Genomic DNA, 22,639 nt, shown 5'->3' on the forward strand with positions numbered 1-22,639 from the left:
GCCGATCTCAAAGCCTCCGGTGCACGGAGCGTTCCTTTCCTCAGTGCTGAACTTAAGGCCCCCTGTGCACGGAGTTTTCCTGTCCTCAGTGCTGAACTCAAGGCCCCCTGTGCACGGAGTTTTTCTGTCCTCAGTGCTGAACTCAAGGCACCCTGTGCACGGAGTTTTCCTGTCCTCAGTGCTGAACTCAACCCCACCCTGTGCACGGAGCTGTCCTGTCCTCAGTGCTGAACCCTAAGCCCCTGTGCACGGAGCTGTCCTGTCCTCAGTGCTGAACCCAAAGCGCCCTAACCAGGAAGTTGATGTCTGCTCAGTGCTGAACTCGAACCCCGGTGCATGGAGCTATCCTATCCTCAGTGCTAAATCCAAAGCGCCCTGTGCACGGAGTTGTCCTGTCCTCAGTGCTGAACCCAAAGCCCCCTGTGCACGGAGCTGCCCTCCCCTCAGTGCTAAATCCAAAGCCCCCTGTGCACGGAGTCGCTGTGTCGGTGCTGAACTTGATGCTCCTGTGCACGGAGCTGTCCCTTGCTCGGTGCTGAACTCGAACCCTCCCGTGTCCCCTCTGTATCGCCCCCCTGTGCACGGCGCTGTACTCGATGACCTCTGTGCACGGAGCTGCTGTGCGCTCGGGGCTGAACTCTATGCCCACTGTGCCCCTCGGACCCTTCCGTGCCCGGCACTGAACTGCCCACTACAGAAGGCCCCTCTCTCAGACGCTGTAGTCCCAGTGGCAGCCTCCTCTTCCTCGCAGCCAGGCTGTGGGGCTCCGAACAACCCCCTACCCCCCCCCGTCCCAGACTCTGATTCTTCCTGTGCCCCCCTCTCTCACACCCATCGCTCAGCTGCCCTCTCCCAGACTGACTCCCCTTCACTGAAGCTGAGCTCCTTCTCTGGAAAGCAGGGCTCGGGTCTGGGGTCTGACAAACTTGGGTCTGAACGCGTCCTTGGGTGGGGAGCTGGACCTCCTGGGGCAAGGTAGGTGGACTCTGGAGGGGCAACTGCACCCCCTGGAGGAAAAGATGCACCTAGGAGGGGAGCAGCACACTAGGATAGGGGGAGCTTCACCCCAGGAAGAGGGGAACTGCGCGCAAGGATAGGGGGAGTTGCACGCAATGACATGGGGACCTGTATCTCTGGAAGAGGGGAGCTTCACGTATGGATAAGGGGCGCTGTCCTCAGGAGGGAGGAGCTGCACCCCAGGAAGAGGGGAACAGCAGTCAAGCATAAGGGGAGCTGTACCTCAGGAGAAGGGGAACTGCACACATGGATAAGGGTCGCTGTACCTCAGGAGGAGGGGAGCTACACACGAGGATAAGGGGAGGTGTACCTCAGCAGGAGGGGAACTGCACCCCAGGAAGAGGGGAGCTGCACACATGGATAAGTGGCGCTGTACTTCAGGAGGAGGGGAGCTACACCTCAGGAGGAGGGGAGCTACACAAGGATAAGAAGAGCTGTACATCAGGAGGAAGGGAGCTGCACACCAGGAAGAGGGAGCTGCACACATGGATAATGGGCGCTGTACTTCAGGGGGAGGGGAGCTGCACCTCAGGAAGAGCGGAGCTGTACACAAAAATAAGGGCAACTGCACCTCATGAGCAGAGCTGGACCTCAGGAGGAGGGGAGCAGCACACAAGGATAAGGGAAGCTGTACCTCAGGAGGAAGGGCTCTGCACCCCAGGAAGGTGAGAGCTACACACACGAATAAGGGGAGCTGTGCCTCAGGAGGAGGGGAGCAGCACACAAGGATAAGGGGAGCTCTACCTCAGGAGCAGGGGATCTGCACCCCAGGAAGAGGGGAGCTACACACAAGGATAAGGGAAGCTGTGCCTCAGGAGGAGGGGAGCTGCACCCCAGGGGAAGGGGAGTTGCACCCCAGGAGGAGGGAGTAGCACACAAGGATAAGGGGAGCTGCATTGGAGGAGGAGGGGATCTGCACCCCAGGAGGAGGGGAGCTGCACCCCAGGGGAAGGGGAGTTGCACCTCAGAGGAGGGAGTAGCACACAAGGATTGGGGGAGATGGACCCTAAGAAGCGAGGTAATGAACTTCCCGAGGAAGAGGAGCTGCACCCCAGGAGGAGAGGAGCTGTACATCAGGAAGGGGTCTAGTCTTGTTTCGGGAGGGGGATGCATCTCCGCGAGGGGAGCTGTGCCTGAGGAGAAGGGGAACTAAACTAGGAGGGAAGCTGAACCTCAGAAGAGAAGCTGCAACAGCCCATAGGAGGGTCTGACAAGCTGCCTGCCTCACAGCATCCCCGGGGAGGCAACTGACCTCTCAGAGGGGAGATGGACGCATGACAAGCGGTAGTAAACCCCAGGAGGGGAACTGAACCCCCCTCCAGGAGAAAAGGTGGTGCTGCCCAGTAGGAAGCAAACTAAATGCACTTGGAGGGAAGCTGCACACTTGGAGGTGGGAATATGAATCCCTTTAGGAGGAAGTCTAATGAATCCCACCCCGGAGGGAAGCGGCATCTCCAAGATGGGAGTTATTCCTCTGCAGGAAGGAAGCCGGACCCCAGGAGGGTATGAGCGTCCCAGGAGGGAGGGAACTGAACCCCCAGGAGGGAGGAAACTGAACACCCGGGAGAGTATCTGCATCCCAGGAGGGAGGGAACTGAACACCCAGGAGGGTATCTGCATCCCAGGAAGGAGGGAACCGAACACCCTGGAGAGTACCTGCATCCCAGGAAGGTGGGAACTGAACCCCCAGGAGGGTATCTGCATCCCAGGAGGGTGGGAACTGAACCCCCAGGAGGGTACCTGCATCCCAGTACGGAGGGAATTGAACACCCAGGAGGGAGGGAGGAAACTGAACACCCAGGAGGGTACCTGTATCCCAGGAGGGAGGGAACTGAACCCCCAGGAAGGAGGAAACTGAACACCCGGGAGAGTATCTGCATCCCTGGATGGAGGGAACTGAACACTGGGAGAATTGCCCCCAGAAAGGGAGCTACACAAGCTGCGCCTCAGGAGAGGAGCTGACCGCCTCAGTGGGAAGAGAACGGAATCCCAGGAGGTGAGCTGCACCTCAGGAGAGGAGCTGACCGCCTCAGTGGGAAGAGAACGGAATCCCAGGAGGTGAGCTGCACCTCAGGAGAGGAGCTGACCGCCTCAGTAGGAAGAGAACGGAATCCCAGGAGGTGAGCTTCACCTCAGGAGGCGGTGCATGAGAGGGTCTGACAAACTACTTGTCTGTATCCCTAAGGGGGAGAGAGGCTGAACCCCAGGAGGAGAGCTGAACCCCTCAGGAGGAAAGCTCAATCCCTCAGAAGGAGGGGTGCTGCACTTCCATGAAAGGACTGAACCCCAGGAGGAATGCAACTGATTCCCCAGAAGAAGGGGAGCTTGGCCCCCAGGAGGGAAACAGCTGTATCCCAGGAGGAGGTTCTGCTCCCCTTCTTCTGGGCGGACTCATTTGCATGTTCCCCAGGAAGGAAACTGCATCTTAATAGGAAAGGAGCTGCACCCAAAGAGGGCAGTTGCATGGGGTATAGCGACAACCAAACAGAAGGGCCGCAGAGAACTGCAGAGAGTTAAAGGCAGATATATTGTCAATAATTGCTCGGAGAGTGCAGAAAAGAAGGAGGCAGGGATGCTGGGTCTGCCTGCCTCCAGGACTAGCTGGGAATGCGTCAAAATGTTACTCCTTCCCGATAGATGCGTGATGAGGAGACATATCTTTAATTTCCTCATTTTTTTACAATTTCTAAGTGTGCTGCATTCTGCAACACACTTAGAAAGAGGGAAGCACTTCTAAGGATTGTTTGTGTGCAGGAAGGTGTCTCTTCCTGCACAAAAACAATCCTGCCTACAACACAGACACCCTTGCACCATGGCGCAAGGGTGCCTGTGTTGGTGTTCAGTGGCACACACTGCAACCACCTCAGATAGGGAAATCACCATATACTGGTACATATGGCACATCCCTGCTCTCTCCGATTCACACAGGGCAGTAAGTTGTCATGCTGTGTTGGACTGCATCAAATGGTGATAAATCTGGGGCCACGTGTTTCTCCAGCCAGGCCTTCTTCAGGGTTCCCCTGGAGCCACCAGGCCTTCTTGCTTTTGTGACCCTGAAGCAGGCAAGCTTGAAGCCAGCCACATGGCCCTTCAAGAGCGGTCCCAGCTCCTTTGTTCCAGCAGGATTCAGGAATACTTGGGACTTAATGTATGTGGTCTCCTTTGATCAAGAGTCAGGAGTCTTCTTCCAGCAGGGTCTTCTTCTTCTTTTTCTTCTTCAGATGAAGTCTTCCCAGGTCCAGGAATATTCTGAGAAGGAAGTGGCTGAGGTGCCAGATTTCTCTTGTAAAATAGTCTGTGATTGTAGAAATTCTACCACCCGGTCCTACCTATGTTCCCAGAGTCCCCATCCTCCTTTGCAGCACTTCATCTTGGCTCTACTGTAAAATTACATGCGTGCCTGTTTCAAGGTGGCAGAATCTATCTGCCACCAGACAGGCCTTTCTTCAGTCCCTCAGCCACTTCCCTATTTAATTGAGATCTTCTCCCACCTGACACGGTCAAAACTGATTCTCTACCCTACTGTAACTGAGCCTGGCTTCCTGTGAGGGTCCCAGGAATGAAGAGAAGCCCTCCTGGCACATCCAAAAGAAAAGGTATAGTGCTAAAGCTGCCCTTTGTTCTATCAACTATTCCTATCCACTCTCAGACAGCGAATCCCTGCTGAGTGGCCAGAGTTGATGCCCATTTGTTCTTCCTGGGCTCAAAGGAAGGCTATAGTCCTCTGAGCCAGGGTGGTTAACTCACCAAGCCAAGGATGAGGGCTGAGTGGCAAAACCAATTTGGCTAGTTTTGGCCAAGGCAGCAAAAAGTACTTCCTTAAAAAGTTTACCTTTCCACTTAAGTTATCAAAATCTGATTTCACCATTAACTAATATTTTGAAAAGTAAGAAATAACGTTGAAGAATGTTTCTTTTTATTTATTTCACAAGCAGAGATGGGAAATACATATTTGAATCCAATTTAGGCTTGTTCAGGGGCAAACCTAGCAAAACCTATGCAGTGAAATGAAGCCCAAAAGCTATGCCAAACTCCAATATGTTGTGTGCCCTATTTTTATATATGTTAGCACCGTGCCTAGTGGGCTTGCACGGCACACATTACGGGTGACTTATATAAAACTAGTTTACGTTCTACATAGTAAAGGCATGTTTGCTTGGCAGGTGTTACTGCGAGCCATTTAAACTGCAGCTCAGTCAGCACAGTGGGGCTCCTGACAGACATGTATTTTTGACATATTTGTGGGAAGTGTAAATACATGCTACAGCCCACTTATCAAATTTAACCTTCTATGTTGTAGGTGCATTTTATGCCGGGGCAGCTCCTCCGCTAGGGCGGAGGAGCTTTTCCCCCCACCAGCAGTAGCAGCAGCTGCAAATTATTTACATTAAAAACATAATAAACTATGCTTATTATGTTTTTACTGCAAAAGGGGCGGGGCCATGGGCGTGACAGGGACAGAGGGGGAGTGCACGGCTAGGAGCCTGAGCCTGTGCCTGCAGCTGAGGAGCGGCGCGGTGGTGGAATGGCAAAAAAGGTAACTTTAAATTTCTTTTTCTTTTTTTTTCTGGTCGCTCCCCCCCACCACTTGCCGCCCTGCTACTTCTCCCTTCCGCAAGCCGCAACTGATTTTATGCACAGACTTGGAGGGAAGTTAATTAGTCCAAAAGTGAGTTCCAGTGTACAGCACGTTTTGCAGAGAAAGCACAAGCACATTGCAACTGTTTATTAGTCATAAAACACAGAGGCCCGTATTTATACTTTTTGACGCTAAACTGCGCTAACGCAGTTTAGCGTCAAAAAGTTTTGCACCGGCTAACGCCATTCTGAAGCGCCATGCGGGCGCCGTATTTATTGAATGGCGTTAGCCGGCGCTAGCAGACCGGCGCTGCCTGGTGTGCGTGGAAAAAAAACACGTACACCAGGCAGCGCCGGCGTTGGGGAAAATGGCGTTAGGGCGTCTTAAAATGGGGCAAGTCAGGTTGACGCAAAAAAATCACCTCCACCCGATTTGCGCCATTTTTAACGACGCCCAGACGCCATTTACATGACTCCTGTCTTAGTAAAGACAGGAGTCATGCCCCCTTGCCCAATGGCCATGCCCAGGGGACCTATGTCCCCTGGGCATGGTCATTGGGCATTGAGGCATGTAGGGGGGCACAAATCAGGCCCCCCTATGCCAAAAAAAATATAAAAAAAATAAAAAATTATACTTACCTGAACTTACCTGAATGTCCCTGGGATGGGTCCCTCCATCCTTGGGTGTCCTCCTGGGGTGGGCAAGGGTGGCAGGGGGGGTCCCTGGGGGCATGGGAGGGCAGCTGTGGGCTCCTTTTGAGCCCACAGGTCCCTTAACGCCTGCCCTGACCCAGGTGTTAAAAAGAGGCGCAAATGCGGGTTTTTTTGCCCCGCCCACTCCCGGGCGTGATTTTTGCCCGGGGGTATAAATACGACGCATTTGTGTCGCAGTCATTTTTTGGGACGGGAACGCCTACCTTGCATCTCATTAACGCAAGGAAGGCGTTCACGCAAAAAAATGTCGCTCATTCCTCATACTTTGGCGCTAGACGCGTCTAACGCCAAAGTATAAATATGGCGTTAGTTTTGCGCCGAATTTGCGTCGAAAAAAACGACGCAAATTTGGCGCAAACGGAGTATAAATATGCCCCAGAGAGTCCAAAAGTTGGCAAAATCAGGCAGGCAAAACTGGGGGACCACATAAAAAATTAGCTATTTTTCACAATGTCCCAATGCCAATGAATTAAAAAACATACTAGCACACTACATGGTACATGAAGCATACATCTTAATTACTTGCTTTCCTAGGGTGAATGTTGAAACTGACAAAGCCCCAACTGAATACTTTCAACAGCAAACAAACCCAGCTGTTGAAAGCTTTACATTTATTGATGCTCACCAATGACCATAGTCTTAGCCACTAAACATTAGCATTGATAGACATTGGCAAAGTCAAGAACTAGCCGAAGTGCAAGCTACAAACATCCAGCATCAAGGAGAAACAAAGTCACCTCAACAGGAATTCAGCTAGCCGTATACTGGGAGAGAATACCACCTTCTTGCTTGAAATCAGATAGCTGGAACACAGGATCTTTTGAGTTATTGTACCTGTTGTCTTCAAATAACTGCACAGGAGCACACCATTATTGCAGCAACTATCAATCCAAACTAGCAGTACCATTCCTGCAGTAAAAAGAACCACTTCACCTCAGTCTGCCAACTGTACCCATCAGCAGCCACAATCACCCATAGGCTCACCCAGTGTTAATATTGAAAAAGTAAATGTCGATGTGCACCATGATACGTTTACATATGCATCACTATTAACAAATTCACCCGTCCTGACATCTCCATCGACCAACTCAGAAATATGTGGTCAGGCAGGCTCTAAGACCTAGGCCTGAGGTTACTGATTGACAGGTCACAGGTGGGGCAGCACTTAGGTGGCAGACAAACTCGTGAACAGGAAACTCTGATCGATCCCACAGATAGGTGCAGCAACACCATAATGGTCCCAGGAGATTGGCCCCAATAAAGCACATATGGCTGGAGGGGTGCGCACATTCCTAAAACACCATAAAGTCAGATGCCACATGAAGTTAGGAACACTCAGCCAATCAGAACACAACAAGCCACAATCACGCACCCTCATGCTGGACATCTGGACATGTTACCCACTGGTCCTCGTTGTGTCCACACAATGTCAAGGCCCACCTGCATTTGTTATCAGGCACCTTATTTACACCTCGAAGACAACAACCCAGACAAATGTATAAAACACCGCTCTGATCAATTGTACTTTGAGAAAGTCCTCAGACCCCATTTCTGTAACTGTTCTCCCGGCCGTAGTGTTTCATTAAATCATCTGTTCCTGTTTTCCCAAACGCCTCTTGTTTTTTGTTTTTCCAAGGTAAATTCACACTCGAGCAACACTGGTACCAAATAAACATGGTGACCCAACATGAAAAGACTTAGGGACTAATTTACAGTTTGGCAGAGGAGTTAGTCCGTCACAGATGTGATGGATATCCTGTCAATCGTATTACAAGTTCCATGGAACATAATGGAATTGTAATACAATGGACTGGATACCCATCATGTTTGTGAAGGAGTAACCCCTCTACTGAACTCTAAATCAACCCCTTAATCAGAAGAGGCACCTTCACAGTACAGGAGGAAGATTTAATCTTCAACCCCACAAGGTTTTCCTCATCTCAGGACACTCCTCTGCTTGGTCTCGCCACTTCCATCACTGCACATCCAACCAAGGTATGAATTCAAAATGGAAGGATACCTTTTCCCCAAGAGGAGCTGCGCCACTATGGAGGAGAGACAAATACACCCCAGGAGAGGAGCTGAACATTTGGAGGAGGGCACTTTCACTCACTCCTAAGTGTGGAACTACTCCCCATGTAGGAAGCTTCAGAAACTTGAGGAGAGGTGCAGCAAAACTCCTCAGAAAGAGTAGAGCTGCCCCACTGGGAGGGCAGCTGCAACCCAGGAAGATCTGCATTGCTGGATGGATGTGGGGAACTACTTGCAGCACAAAACTGGAGAAGGGGAGCTCACGCATCCTCAGGAAGGAAGCAATACCCTAACAGAGGCAGAGCAGCACATGTCCCAATAGGAATGGAACCTAATCTCTCAGGAGCAAAGAATGACGACATCCTTTTGAGACAGGAAATGATGCAAGAATGCACCCTGCGCGAAGTTACCCTAAATCCATGCTTCTGCTGTGTTTTTGACATTTTGGCCTCATTGCACAGGACCATCATCCATGTACACTGAGGACCACTTCAGCTAAATAAAACGAACACCCCAGAAAAAGGATCTGCAGTCTGGGTGAGTACATCAATTGTGCCCTCCTTAAAACATGGGACTACTGTCCTCTTGATGGTTTGCGTGAGCTTGGCAGTAGAGGCAGCATGCCTTTTTGAATCTTAGTCTCAGAGGATGCCTGTTCTCTGCCCTTCGGTTATGGGTGTACCTCCTTCATCTCTCTAGAGTTCTACCTCCTCTCTGTAGTCAAGGCCATTGCTACATCTTGTCTGCCTGGATAGCACATGTATGTAGCAGTGGTGTGCGATAACATGTGCCTGGACTGTGTGCACTGTGTGGGTGTGAATTTAGTGTAGTCATCTGAAAGCATGTAGTACAAGATGGAAGTGAGAGGTAACCTGCCAGACTGGCATTGCATATTGCTAGCATTTCTGAAGCTTTAGGATCAGACTCAGAAATCTGGGGAGGATGTTAAGAGTGGTCCTCTTAGAATGCAGAAGTAACCTTTTGCTGTGTACTATCTTTTTTTTTCTTTCCTGGAGCACTCCCATTAGATGAGATGGAAGGTGTGGATAGTCCAGAGATGAAGCACAGGGTTAGCCTTTAACAGGTCCTGCCCCTTTTGTTTCCCTCAGAGGTGCTGCATCCAATAGATCCAATTGGTGTTAGATACAAAGACTGCTCTCCCCTTTGTGCTATGTTGCGGGTTTCACTCAGTGGAGACTTTCCGCATCATCCCTTACTGCCTCCTATCCACTACCTACATAGACTGTGTCTGCTCTGGAAGAAAAGGAATGCACAAAGTGAGGGAGCACCCCCTTGAACTGGTTCTAAGACAGACCATGTTGAATACACAAACCATGCTGGAGAGCGTAGAGCAAGAGAAGGGCTGAATCTGCTAGTCTGTGTTCCAAAGCTTTTCACTAACCAGAGTTTCACCCAAAAGGTTGTTATCGGAAATATTCTGAGACCCAGCACTGGCGTCCTTGGTAACCAGCTTCCCAGAGATGAGGGGACATTACCTGTAGGAATCTGCAACAATCTGCTGGATGAGCTGTGGTTCTCCCAGAAAGAGGATTCTTTCTGACCTGCTCAAAGAGGGGTGCTTGAGGTACCCCTGCAGAAAGGAGTCTGCTTCAAGGAGAGTATCAGCTATAGTTGCCTGGAGTGGATCTGCCCAGAGGAAGTGGACTGAGTGAATCATCTTGATGACACTACACCTAGCGTGACTATCAGTTCATTTTGCAGGACACTGTACCCGCATGTAGACATGTTGGCCCATGTTTATGGGCTTTGTGGCACAGGGCACAGCACAGGCAGTCACTTTGCTGTGCTGCTCTGTACCACAAGTAAAGGCAGGAATATGCTGTATATCTCCAATACAGCGTATTTCTGTCCTTTCCACCTGCACTGGCACACAATAGGCTTCCTAGTGCCAATGCAGCCAGTCTTGCACAATGGTGCAAGGGTGTCTGCTTTGCATACACGATTGTTTTGTGCAGGAAGGGACACCTTCTTGCACAAAAACAATCCCGAGAGGCTCTTTGGTCTTTCTATGTGTGCTGAAGAGTGCAACACACAAAGAAAGAGGAAAAAACGAGGAGAAATCAACATATTTCTCCACGTTACATTTCTCCTGGGGAGGCGTATCTTTTTGGTGCCTTTCCAGGTTTACAAGTTCTTGTAAATATGGGAATGCATTAAAATCCATGGGTGTTGCATGAGAACACGCATGCAACATCCATGGAAAAGCCTCCACGTGGGTTCAGAGATTACTGCAGAGTAATTTAACGCAGTGATTTACGCTGTGTTACATTACTCGAGATTTATGAAGCCACACAGGGGCACACAAAGTGGCCTTTGTGTGGCTTCATAAATCCCACATAAGATTTGCATTGCTCTTGCACCATGGTGCGTGTTGCAAGAGTGACACAAACCAGGCCATAAATATGGGCCTTTGTGTATGTGGAAATGGACATGGACATGGAGACACTGTGAGCACATGAACATAGAGAAAGACATTTATTGGAGAGCAGGGATATTATGAGTTGTGGAGTGCATTTTGGGGTTTAATTCTATAGTTCTCACCTGTAAACCAGGCCTGTTCAAAATATATAATTTTGCTGGATATTAAACTTATCAAGTCTTATTAGTGTATCAGACTATATTCGAGTTCCAGCCCCTTTACCACCTCCTCGAGTAAGCCTTGACTGCTTACTATTGGCACCATGGGAGAGACTTGTTCGCAAAATGAATAACTCAATCAACAAAATATAATTAAACACTTTTAAGACCTGAAACACCAACGGTTAACACTGTCCACCACGGATACTGCTCGTTAACCACCTCCTGTCCCAGGACATGTAGAAAAGGTTTCACAATCTACTTCTGCCTTTTTCACATATTTGAACATTCTGAGGAGGAAGAGTCCGTTTTAGAAACAGGCACAATACAGGCAGCATGTGTTTTTTTATTTGAAAAAAAATACTCACACAACCCCTAACGAGGTGGCCAGTTTAGTGGGGTGGGCAAACACCACCGAGTCTTAACATCTAATCCAGGCCTTTGCACTTTATCGAAATATGCTGGCAATAAACAAAGAATTACAGATCTGGGCAGGGCCCAAAACCCAATCACACTTCCCTGCAAATGCAGTCCCTTGGTCTTTCAGAATCACTGCCACCCCACTTTAGGTCTAGTGGGCTACATGGAAACTGTGGAATCAGGAAATATAGTTTTAAATCCTGTCCTCCACATTTGGCTACTTGGACACTCACCTTTTGAACTTATATTTCTGTTCCGGCATTTTGTCCAAGATTGGGAAGATTGGGAGTATTTAGAAACAATGTACACGTTTTTTGTAAGGGTGCAGTAAAAAATTTACCTGGACTTCACATTACCTTGGGTGAGGGTGGGTAGACAGCCATGCTCATGGTCTAGTCTCGAAAATATAATGTGATAGTTAAGCAATAATTTGGAGCACACAGGGCTACAGCACAATCTTGGATCTCCAATTTTAGCAAAGTATTTGATCATGGGCAAGTCCTATTTTCTTGGTACTTCTGTCTCCTGATCTGACAGTAAGCATACACCCTGAAAAGGCCTAATGGAAGGAATAAACACCAACCTCATATTCTCAGGAGAGCGCCCAACATGGTTTTTACTCACACATTCAGGGTCTTTAGCATCACTGAAGTCACCGAAGCGGCATTGCGCAGACCCTTCCTGTGCTATGGTTTCTTCTCCCCAGCCACAGACATGCACCTCTTTCACTGCTGATATATGGATGAAAGAGTGAGAGTCAGACACCCTTTCAGGCCGCCGAGATGTCCTGTAGGCAGCTTGAATCCTCATCATATGCCTTCCTTTTATTCCACGAACAACAAAAAGCAGCACAGGACACGGGACACACCACCCGATTGCAGGACAAACCTGCAAAACCCAGGACGGTTTTCCTCTATAAAGGCCTGATTTAAGTTTGGTGGACTGGTTACTCCATCACAAACGTGACGGATATCCCATCCGCCATATTACAATGTCCATAGGAAATTATGGAATCAAATAGAGGCAATTTTGTTCCTTTGAGTAAGGGATATTGATGGTTTAGGAGTAGAATTAGGTCAAACCATGATACGGCAGTGGGAAGAGCTGGGTTTTCAAACCCTAGAGGATTTCTACATAGCTGATCGCTTGAAAACATGGGCACAGTGTGTAATGGGCGTAAGCAATATTCCAGATAAGTTACAATTTTCATATTGTCAAGTCCAGCACATTTTGCATCCAGTGCGACAACCACTGAATTATGCAAATAGTCATATTGCTCAGGCCTTCTATAATAACCAATTAGGTATTGGGAAATGGTATAAACTACTTCAGGATGCAGGTTCATTGAAGCTAACCGCACCAATTCTGATGCGAATAACCAACATGACAGGATCTAAGGTAGAGATAGAGCATTGGAGAAAACACAACGAGTTATCGCACAAAGCACTTGTAGGGGCTAATTTTAAAAAGATTGCTCTGTTTTTCAGGTGGTTGTTGTACTATACTCCTGCTGTAGTAAGAGATATGCATCCTGAGACATCTGGCTCTTGCCCACGTTGCCAAACCTTTCGGGGGGATTGGATACATATCTGTTTTAGTTGCATATCCTTGGTAAGGTACTGGGATCAGATTTTTCAGAAGCTAAGCTTCTGGATTGGCCATGTGATTAATGCTAGTCCTTTAGTTGCGCTCTGGGGTATGACGCGGGATATAAATCTCTCTAATGCATGTAGACAAATGGTAATTGTAGGTACAGTGGTAGCAGTATCACTCATCCTACAGGTATGGAAATCACCAGTTCCCCCGACATACGCATTATGGGAGGAGAAAATGGAATCTACAAGGGTTAAAGAAAAGTTGTATGCTCTGAGGATAGGGGCCATGAAAAGATATCATGTGATTTGGGCCAGAATGAGCAAGCCAGCGAAAGATCAGGTGGAAGTTCTGGTGGAGGGTAGGGGCAGTCGAGGAAGGAGAATAAGCAACTCAATTTAGAATTTTGAAGTTTGAACTATCTGAAAAGGTGCTATTGTACGGTATTATGTCACAACAGCCATGTATTTAATGAGCAAAAGTTGGATGTTTATGTTCTTATTTATGCAATGTAAAGCTACACCTGCTAAAAAAAAAAAAAAAGGAAATAATGGAATCATAATACGGTGGATGGGATATCCGTCACACTCTAAATCAGGCCCTAAATGTGACAGGGTTGCTGAACGGAGTCTACAATGGGCCCTGCTGTCCTAGTGTGTTACATTTTGCCCTCCCTCGGGCCATAAGGATTACCTTGCCCTCCTTCCGGACCTTGTTGTGATAGCAGGGTTTCCATAGACGGCAGTGAATGAAAAGTGGATCCCTGTGCCTTGCTAGGCTGCACCCCATCAGGACCCCATTCCATGGTTACAGCTGTGGTCATGATTCAGCCTACAGTGCCAGAGAAAGCCAAACCACGTCTCTCAGTTGAGAAAAACTGGGGTCTGTGTTTGGAGCGCCAGCCTGCAACGCCAGAGGGACAGACTTACACCTGTAGTGCTGAGGCATCGACCACTGACACACCCCCTGGGATTTTATGTTGCAGGCTCTAGACTCAAGTATAGTCCCAGGTTCCACTACGTGAATGGACTGTACTTCTTGGTTGCTTAGACCACTATCCTGCTCGATAGTGGTCCAGCTGAAAGACAGAGGGTATATTTACTAAGATTTTGTGCTGCATTTGTGTCACAAAAATGATGCAAATCGATGTAAAGGTTTTTTTTACCTATCAACTTTCCAGTGCAAAACTTGTTTCACGCTGGAAAATCACTTGAAAGAAATGCAAGGCAGCGCATAGCAGTGCTTTGCATTACTTAGCGCCTAGGGAGCATTCCATAGGTGATGCATGGGAGTTCCCATGCAACCACCCAAGGTTTTTGATGCAAACCCTATCTACTAACTTTAGTAGACAGGGTTTCGATACAAAAGTTAACGCTGCTGGAAAGCAGGTGTGATAAGGATACATGTTTTCATTTCTCCTTTCTCTTCATACTTGGCCTGTGTGCTGCGCTGTACAGTAAAGAAGGAAAAATTCTTGTCTAGGCATAGTATTTTGTACCCTTCCACTACAAAACCTTTGATAGACTCATGCACATACCTTTGCACTATGGTGCAAAGGTGTGTGCATGGCGCTCAACAGCACAAATCTGCAAGAGAACACCCTCTCCAGAGCCAAGCAAGAGCATTTTAATCACAGTGAGGTCTAAGTAACATAGTCATACACCAAATTTGGTATAATGAAATCATCCCACCAGAGATATTCACATGGAGTGATCTAGCCATCAGTGCCAGTCAAATAAAGGCGCTGTACAAAAATACATAATTTACAGTGGCGTCTGACTTTTTCAGATTACTTTTTGCTGCCATTATGACTCTGGATCAGTGCTGCGACACTGATCCAGAAGTCTTCTAGGTCATTTATCTCTGTTCTCACTGAGAGGGAGGGAAAGTTATTTCCGGATCAGGAAGATGTGTGACTCCCATGGGCTGAATTTGGTTTTTCTTATAACCCCTGAAAGGAAAGCCTGGTTTCCGTCACTGAGGATAGCCACCTCTGTGAAGGTTTCCAGCCAAGCAGAGCAGAAAGTGCCGAAAAATACATTCAATGTAAGTGCACATTATGCAGAGATTGTATCCGGGGAACTCTGCAGTCACTGGCTAGTGCACTGAATAGAATTGGCACCCCACCAACAGCTCCTCCAAACATTCCTGGAGCTGGAAGAAACATCAGAAGAAATTAGACTCAAACCCCACCTGCTTGTGAAGCAACTCCTGCTCTCCACTCAACCGCAGGAACCTGAGCTGCCTCGGTTAGCTGGCCACTTACAACCGCCTATGAAACACACTAGGAAGAAAATGGGCTTCATTCTGTGTGGAAGATCCAGCTGTCCAGTTGGGAGTGGACTGCACTGGATCTTAAGGAAACTGGCTGGAGAGAGACTTGAACCTTGAAACTCTTCCTGTGGGACTGGAGCTGTACCAGTTTCCTCGAGTAGCTTTCCCAGCATCAATAAGAATTAACGCTGACCCCTCAATCAGAGTTTGATGGGGGGCCTGCTGTCTGTCAGAGGAGCAGAGGTAAAAATCTCTGCTTCCATGCCAGGCCACCGCCTGCCATGATTAGTGATCTCAGCTGGCTGGTGGAGACCTCTACACCTTCACAGGAGCCACCACTACATATCTGAAGTCCAGAGAGCAGTCCCCATGTTTTATTTGGCCTCTCAGCAAACTTGTTTATTTTACAAAATCTAGCTCCAAAATCCGGAATTAGTTTTTGTAAAACAAAAAACATATGGCCCTGGCACCTTAGGTTGTTTTCCAGGGTGTGGGGGTCATTATTGCATTTTGTTCGCGACTGCCAGGCCTTTTATGGCAATCCTGAAGGGGAGAAAAAGTACATCAGTCCATCCACTCTACATAGGGCGGCTTGTCTGATGCGCTTACACTGACAGTCCCAAGTCCCCCAGGCCATTGGTGTAATGTTTCTGCCGGCAGAGCTACCGGGGGCACCATTGGCGGGTGGACCATTAGTTTGACGGAGAGGGTGCATTGCCATGTTTGTGGTGGAGTACCCTGTCAGCCAAACTCTAAATGAGGCTGTTATTCATTTTCCTGACCATTCAGAGGACTCGAAGGCAGCTAAATCTCCCGTAGAATGATAATTCCTTTGTTGGAAACGGACGTAAAGTTTGGGCCATCCAAAGATTTTTCTACCATGCTTTGATGCTACTGAAGAATTGCCACAAAGATCGTTGGCTATGTCCTCGTGCCTTGCCCGGTAGAAAAATCTGAGAACCAGAAAACAGACTAAGGGATAGATTTACTAAAATATAGCGCAACTCAGTGCATCAAATAAAGTTACTGCATTGCATTATGGGAGTGAGTAGCACAGGGCCATATCTACAATGGTGTAGTGACAACGCTCTCTTCCAAACCGCGGAGCACCAACAGGCTGACTGGCACCATGCATACATCTAGGTACCATGGTGGAAATGCGTGTATGTGATTTCTAATATAGGTTTTGCCCTGGAAGAGTAAGTACCCTTCCAGTTCAAAGTACTATGCCCAGACAAACATTTAAGCTGCAAACAAAATGATTTCTCAGACTCACCGCCAACCTGAAGGAGATTTAGTTTTTGCCACAAAGCCCTGTCTAACAATTATAGCTGATACGGCTTTAGCTTGGGAACTCACTTGTACTGCACCTGGAACACTCACTTAATGCAAAGCAGTGCAAAGCAGCAGAAAGCCCTATTTCCTAAGCTGCTGAGGCTTCTCACAACCCAGTGCTGAGGCTTTTTTTATGCTTGGGACACTTCCGGCTTAAGCTTTCATAAATATTTTTCCATAATATATATCCAGGCTGTATTTACATTCTTTTCTACAGGTACCCAGAGTTTGTGGATTGTCCGGGAAAGAATCGAGACAATAGTCAACATGTATCATTTTTTTAAAATGGGTAAAACATGCTTTGCAGGAAAGTATGCTTTGTTTTCTAAAAATGCCATGAATTAAAAGTTTACTCTGCTAAGGTCACCATCTTCCCAATTTTCTGGAACAAGCAGTGTTTTAAATTAAATTAACTTTACTTACCACAGTTTTTAGTTTTTTTAAGTGGTAATCGATTTTCCTATTATTTGTTATTGTATCCATTTGTGCTGGAAACAGGTGTGAAGTCCATGGTTGGACTCGGAAAACTGCACATTTCTGAAAATTAGACAAGATTCCGAATTCAGCAAAGTGCAATTTTTATAGATCACACATTGTTTTCCTAAGAAACTAATCTTTGAAATAGAAAAAAAAAACAATGAAAATAAGTGTGAAAAATAGAAATAGGTGACGTTTTCATCTGTAATGTTTTGCCTAGATGGCCAATTTACAAAAGTAATATACAGCTGCATCTGTCAAAACCTTCTGGTCACAGAGATAAATGGCGTTTTTCGGTTGTTCGGAAGCATGCAGTACTCAGAGACAACAACTGAGCTTCAACTCAGAGCGATTTTTCATTGTGTACCGAGCATGCTTCAATGTATATGGCAAATTCCAATCAATGAAGATTGGGTATGAAGAAAGATTATGCATTTGTTTAAATGTGCCCATGATTCTAAATTTAGACAGAGTGGTCATTTTTACCACTCTGAAACTGAAGTTACCATTATGTCCTGTAAATTAGAAGGCATTTCTAAAACGCGTTCTTTCCTGCGTACTCGCTTACATTTGGGAGCCAGAAATTGAGAGGATTTCAATTGACAATGCCGAATGTGATACTATTCAGTATTCCCATACTTCTCCCAATAGCAATGGTAGCCACTTGTGTGGGTGACCTTTCACCCACAGCAGCATAAGCTCAAAGCCAAACATAGATGTTTCATATTTCCACCATTACAATTCACCCATTTCAATGACCTGGATAGCACCAGTGTTTGCACTTGGGCTCCAGCACCATCTAGGGAAGTAGGATCCACAAGTGGGATCAGGGGAAGTGGGGGAACGCTGGGTGGTATGAATTTTGTAGGTCCTCAAAGGTTTTGGAACTTTCCCTCAGAAATATAATGAGAATTGTTGGACTTGGCCCTTTCTGCAGGGTCACCCCCTAGCATTTTTTGCCTTCACCCCTCTGGTTTGCTGTATTTCGTTTTTTGTTGATTTTAGGACTCTGTGCACTTTATCAATGCTGACCAGTGCTTAAGTGCTTGTGCTCACTCCTTAAAACATGGTACATTGGCCTACACCTGATTGGTACATTTGATTTACTTGTAAGTCTCTAGTAAAGTGGTACAACATGACCCCTGGGCCTGTAAATTAAATCCTGCTAGTGGACCTGCAGCACATATGGTGCCACCTATTTAAGTAGCCCTTTAAAACATGTTTCAGAGTGCTTCATCCTGCCAAGGACTGAGGTAGTGGATGTATCTCTCCACTGGTTCTGGAGGTGGCTTTGTGCCCAGAGTGCTTCATCCTGTCAAGGACTGAGGTAGTGGATGTATCTCTCCACTGGTTCTGAGGGGGGCTTTGTGCCCAGAGTGCTTCACATGCAGTGTGGCTGGTCGCATTACCTCAAATGGCTGTGTGTGCCATGAGATTGCCTAGGATCAGGTAGCATGATTCGCCATGGAGGCAGAGACATCCCCCTCCCTGCTGCGGCTTCGCCTGCCACCTGCAGGTGCAAACAGTGATGATAGTCATGCCTCATGGAAGCTGGGTAGGGTCCAGGAAGTCTCCTCCAGCATCGGACGGCTGCCCACTGGGGATGGTAGCCATGTTAGCTGTGGTGGCACTGTCTGAGCACATCGCAGGGCTGGTGGCGGTGCTTGCGGCGGTGTCTGTGGCGAAGATGCTGGCGGTGGTGTATGTGTCATCACCTGTTGAGGGACACAGCAGGACGTCTCCTGCAGCCTCGGACAGCTGCCCACTGGGGAAGATGCTGGGGACTGTTGCTGAGGCTGCAGACGTGCAGGTGGCGGTATTGGCCGCCGTACAGGTTGGTGTAGTGGTTGACAGAAGGGGTTACTCTAGTCCCTCAGTCGGAGCCACCATGCCCTGTACTGACCTGCTCTTTGGCTTGTGTCCCTTCCCCACCTTTTATGTTGCTGCAGGTGTCTTGCCACTGTCCCCTTTTGGTTTGGAAGAGCCCTTGGTGGCTGGTAGGTGCGGCTTCTTCCTCTGGGATGTGGGCACCTACTTCACCTTGGCAGGTGGCAGAATGTCCTTGGCCTCGCTAGGTGGCACCCTGGCAGCCCTGATGAGTGGCGCACTCGATGACACCGCAGTTGCTGGCACCACTGTGCCTGGGGATTTGGTGGCTGAGGTGTGGGGCTGGGACCTGGAAAGCCTGGCCCTAGTGGAAGGACGGGGGGGAGGTGTAGGGAAGAGGTCAGTGTTATCCAGGAAAAGCTTCTTAGACACACTGGGATGGGAAGATGGAGGGGGTTTGGGAGTGGAGGAAGAGGTATTGGTTGTAGGAGGTGTACGTTTGCTGAATTTGGGTGAAGGTGCATGGTCTGGAGGCTGTTGTGAGGTGGATGGCTGTTGGGTGGGTCTGTGCCTACGTTTGTGTACTTTGGAAGGAAGGCTCACAGACACACTGGGAGAGGACACTGGGGATATGTGAATGGCAGTGGGGGTGGTGATTTCATGTGAGAGGTGTGTGGCGATGGGTGTGCTGGTGATGGAGGTAGTGGCTGAGGATGTAGTGCATGCAGGTGTGAGTGGAGACAAGACAGGGAGGGAGGGAGGAGGAGGACATGGAGGAGGGCGACACAGTGGAGGCAGTGGATGTTGCTGTGTCTGCATGGGGATGGTGCTTGTGTGAGTGCTTGTGGGATGTGTGGTGCTTATGTTTGCCATGTCCACTCTTGTGTGTTGATGAGTGTGCATGCTGGTCTGATGGTGTGCTTGGGATAGGCTGAGGTACAGGATTTGGGTCTGGGTGGAGGAAGTTGGAGGGGGGAGGCTGGACACAGGGACAATAGCTGCCATCAGTGCTGAGGCCAGAGCCTGAAATGCTCTCTGTTGGGCTGCCTGCCCAGAATGAATGCCCTCCAGGTATGCATTTGTTTGTTGCAAATGCCTCTCAACACCCTGGATGGCATTCAAAATGGTAGATTGCCCAACAGTGAGGGATCTCAGGAGGTCAATAGCCTCCTCACTGAGGGCAGCAGGGCTGACTGGGGCAGGGCCTGAGGTGCCTGGGGCGAAGGAGATGCCCACCCTCCTGGGTAAGCGGGCACGGGACACACACTGAGGGGCTGCTGGGAGGGCGGTGCTGGTAGGGGGGTGGCGGCTATACCTGTTGATGCGGTGGGCACAGAGGTGCTCGCCACCGCAAGGGAGCTCCCATCATAGGAGGAGTTGCTGTCGCTGGTGTATGCTCCTGTCCCCGTCATGGAGCCCCCCTCGCCCTCCGTCCCACTGGTGGCTTCAGACTCCGTTGCTTCACCCTCCAGGGTCATGTGGGTTGCAGCTCCCTCCTGCTCCGGTGCCAGTGCTCCTTCGCTAGATGATGCTAAGGCACGCCAGAACAGGGAGACAAAACAAAAAGGGGGGGAAGACAGAAGAAACACATGTTCAATGCATGTAACACCACTACCGTTGGCGGACACAACACACAGGGAGCAGCCCTATGCACTAAGCCATGCACTAACAGTTCTTAGAAAATTCACTAGCCCATGGGGAACGAGGCCTAAGCCTAATTGCTGCACACCTGGAAGCCACAGGAGCCTGACTAGGTGTAGATGGCTATTACCAGTAGTGGGGTTGGTGTGCCACAAAGCCTGCCTAAAAAGGTACCTAGCCTACCAAGTTCGCCCTGGCCTAGGGGACTCCACAGCCCACTTCCCCCACCCAGGCACCTCGTAAAGCGCGCCAAGTCAGCTGAATTAGAGTGTACTCACCCCCTTGTGGCTGCTGTGATTCCCTCATGCGCCAATCCAACTCCAGAAAGGCCACCTCCAGGATCCGGTAGGTCAGGGGGGTCATGGTGCGACGGGCACCCCTTCCACATTGGGAGGCCATCCCCAGCTGGTCCTCGGCTGTCTGCTTGCTCCAGCGGCGCAGGTCCTCCCATCTTTTACGGCAGTGGGTGCTCTGTTTATGGTAGACCGCCAGGGTCCAGACGTCCTTGGTGATGGCACGCCAAATACCCTTCTTTTGGTGGGCGCTGACCTAGAGGAAAAGTGAAGTTAGAATGGATGTTTCTATCCCGTACATTTTATCTCACGCATTGCCAAACACCTCCCACCCTGGCCCAGACATACATACACACACAATCCTGACATGCTGGCCTGTCCCCCTCCCCACCCTCTTCCATCCACGACACTCCATACAATCATGTGCCATCCCTCATGCTCACAGTGTACTCACCTGTTTGTCTGGAGGACTGTACAGTTGCGTGTACTGAGAGGACTACATCCACCAGTTTCTCCAACTCCTCCGAAGTGAAGGCAGGGGCCCTTTCACCAGACACTGTAGCCATTGTCGCTTCCAGACACAGGTCACAGCAGCACTTGCAGTGTAGGTCCTCTCCTGTTGAAGGTCAGGTATCAAGTAAGGGAACAGTTAGAAAATGGCGGCTACGTCCACGGCGGTGCGTACCGTCACCGCCGGTGTACATCGTAATTGGCTCCTGGGACCCATAGGGCCCAATGTTAACCAAAGCTGACTTGCGCTGCGTTCTTCCATCGCCTACCACGACGGTGTACAACGCCAGCGCAGTTACCTCATTTCCCCTTGTCCCACCTTACAGGTCAGGCAGCCGCCATTTCAGGGAGCCGCATGGTAGGGAAAAAAACGGTGTCGCACCTATTTAGGCCTGGAATACGGACAGATAAAGGCACATTGCGATTTTCCAAAGTTTTAGCAAATAACACATTGTGATACCTAAGTGTTGGATGACCCTCAGCTCACTGTTCGCCTCCATAGGGCACGTCTGCTGGGGCAGGTGATGAGATGGCGGCATCCTCAGGTGTATAGACCCCTGGTGGGCCTGTCGACAATGGAGGAGAGACACACCATTATCACTTACAGACTTGATCGTGCAACAATCCTGGAACTGTGTGCCCAGTTGGAGCCAGACCTGATGTCAGCTATCTACCAACCCACAGGAATCCCCCTTCTTGTTCAGGTTCTGTCTGTACCCCATTTCCTGGCCAGTGGGTCTTTTCAGACAACAGTGGCCATGGCATCAGGGATGTCCCAGCCAATGTTCTCTAACGTGTTGTCCAGACTGTTGTCTGCTCTGCTGAAACACATGCGCAGCTACATCGTTTTCCCTCAGGTGGAGAATTTGCCCACAGTGAAAGGTGACTTCTATGCCCTGGGACATATCTCCAATATCATTGATGCCATTGATGGTACACATTGGCATTTGTCCCCCCGCAGGAATGAACAGGTGTGCATTCAATGAATGTGCAGATGGTGTGTTTGGCAGACCAGTACATCTCCCATGTGAATGCCAAGTATCCTGGCTCTGTGCATGACGCTTACATTTTGACGAATAGCAGCATCCCTTATGTGATGGGGCAACTCCCGAGGCACTGTGTGTGGCTAATAGGTTAGCCCAAGGTCCCAACACAGTTGACATAGGTGTCTAGGTATGGGGTTGTCCCTAAGGGTTAGTGTCTGTCTAACAGTTGTCCCTCAACATTTGCAGGTGACTCTGGTTACCCCAACCTGTCATGGCTACTGACCCCAGTGGGGAATCCCAGGACAAGGGCAGAGGAACGCTACAATGAGGCACATGGACGAACTA

The sequence above is a fragment of the Pleurodeles waltl genome, chromosome 8 (genome assembly GCF_031143425.1).
Source record: "Pleurodeles waltl isolate 20211129_DDA chromosome 8, aPleWal1.hap1.20221129, whole genome shotgun sequence".
In the NCBI taxonomy this organism is placed as follows: domain Eukaryota; kingdom Metazoa; phylum Chordata; class Amphibia; order Caudata; family Salamandridae; genus Pleurodeles; species Pleurodeles waltl.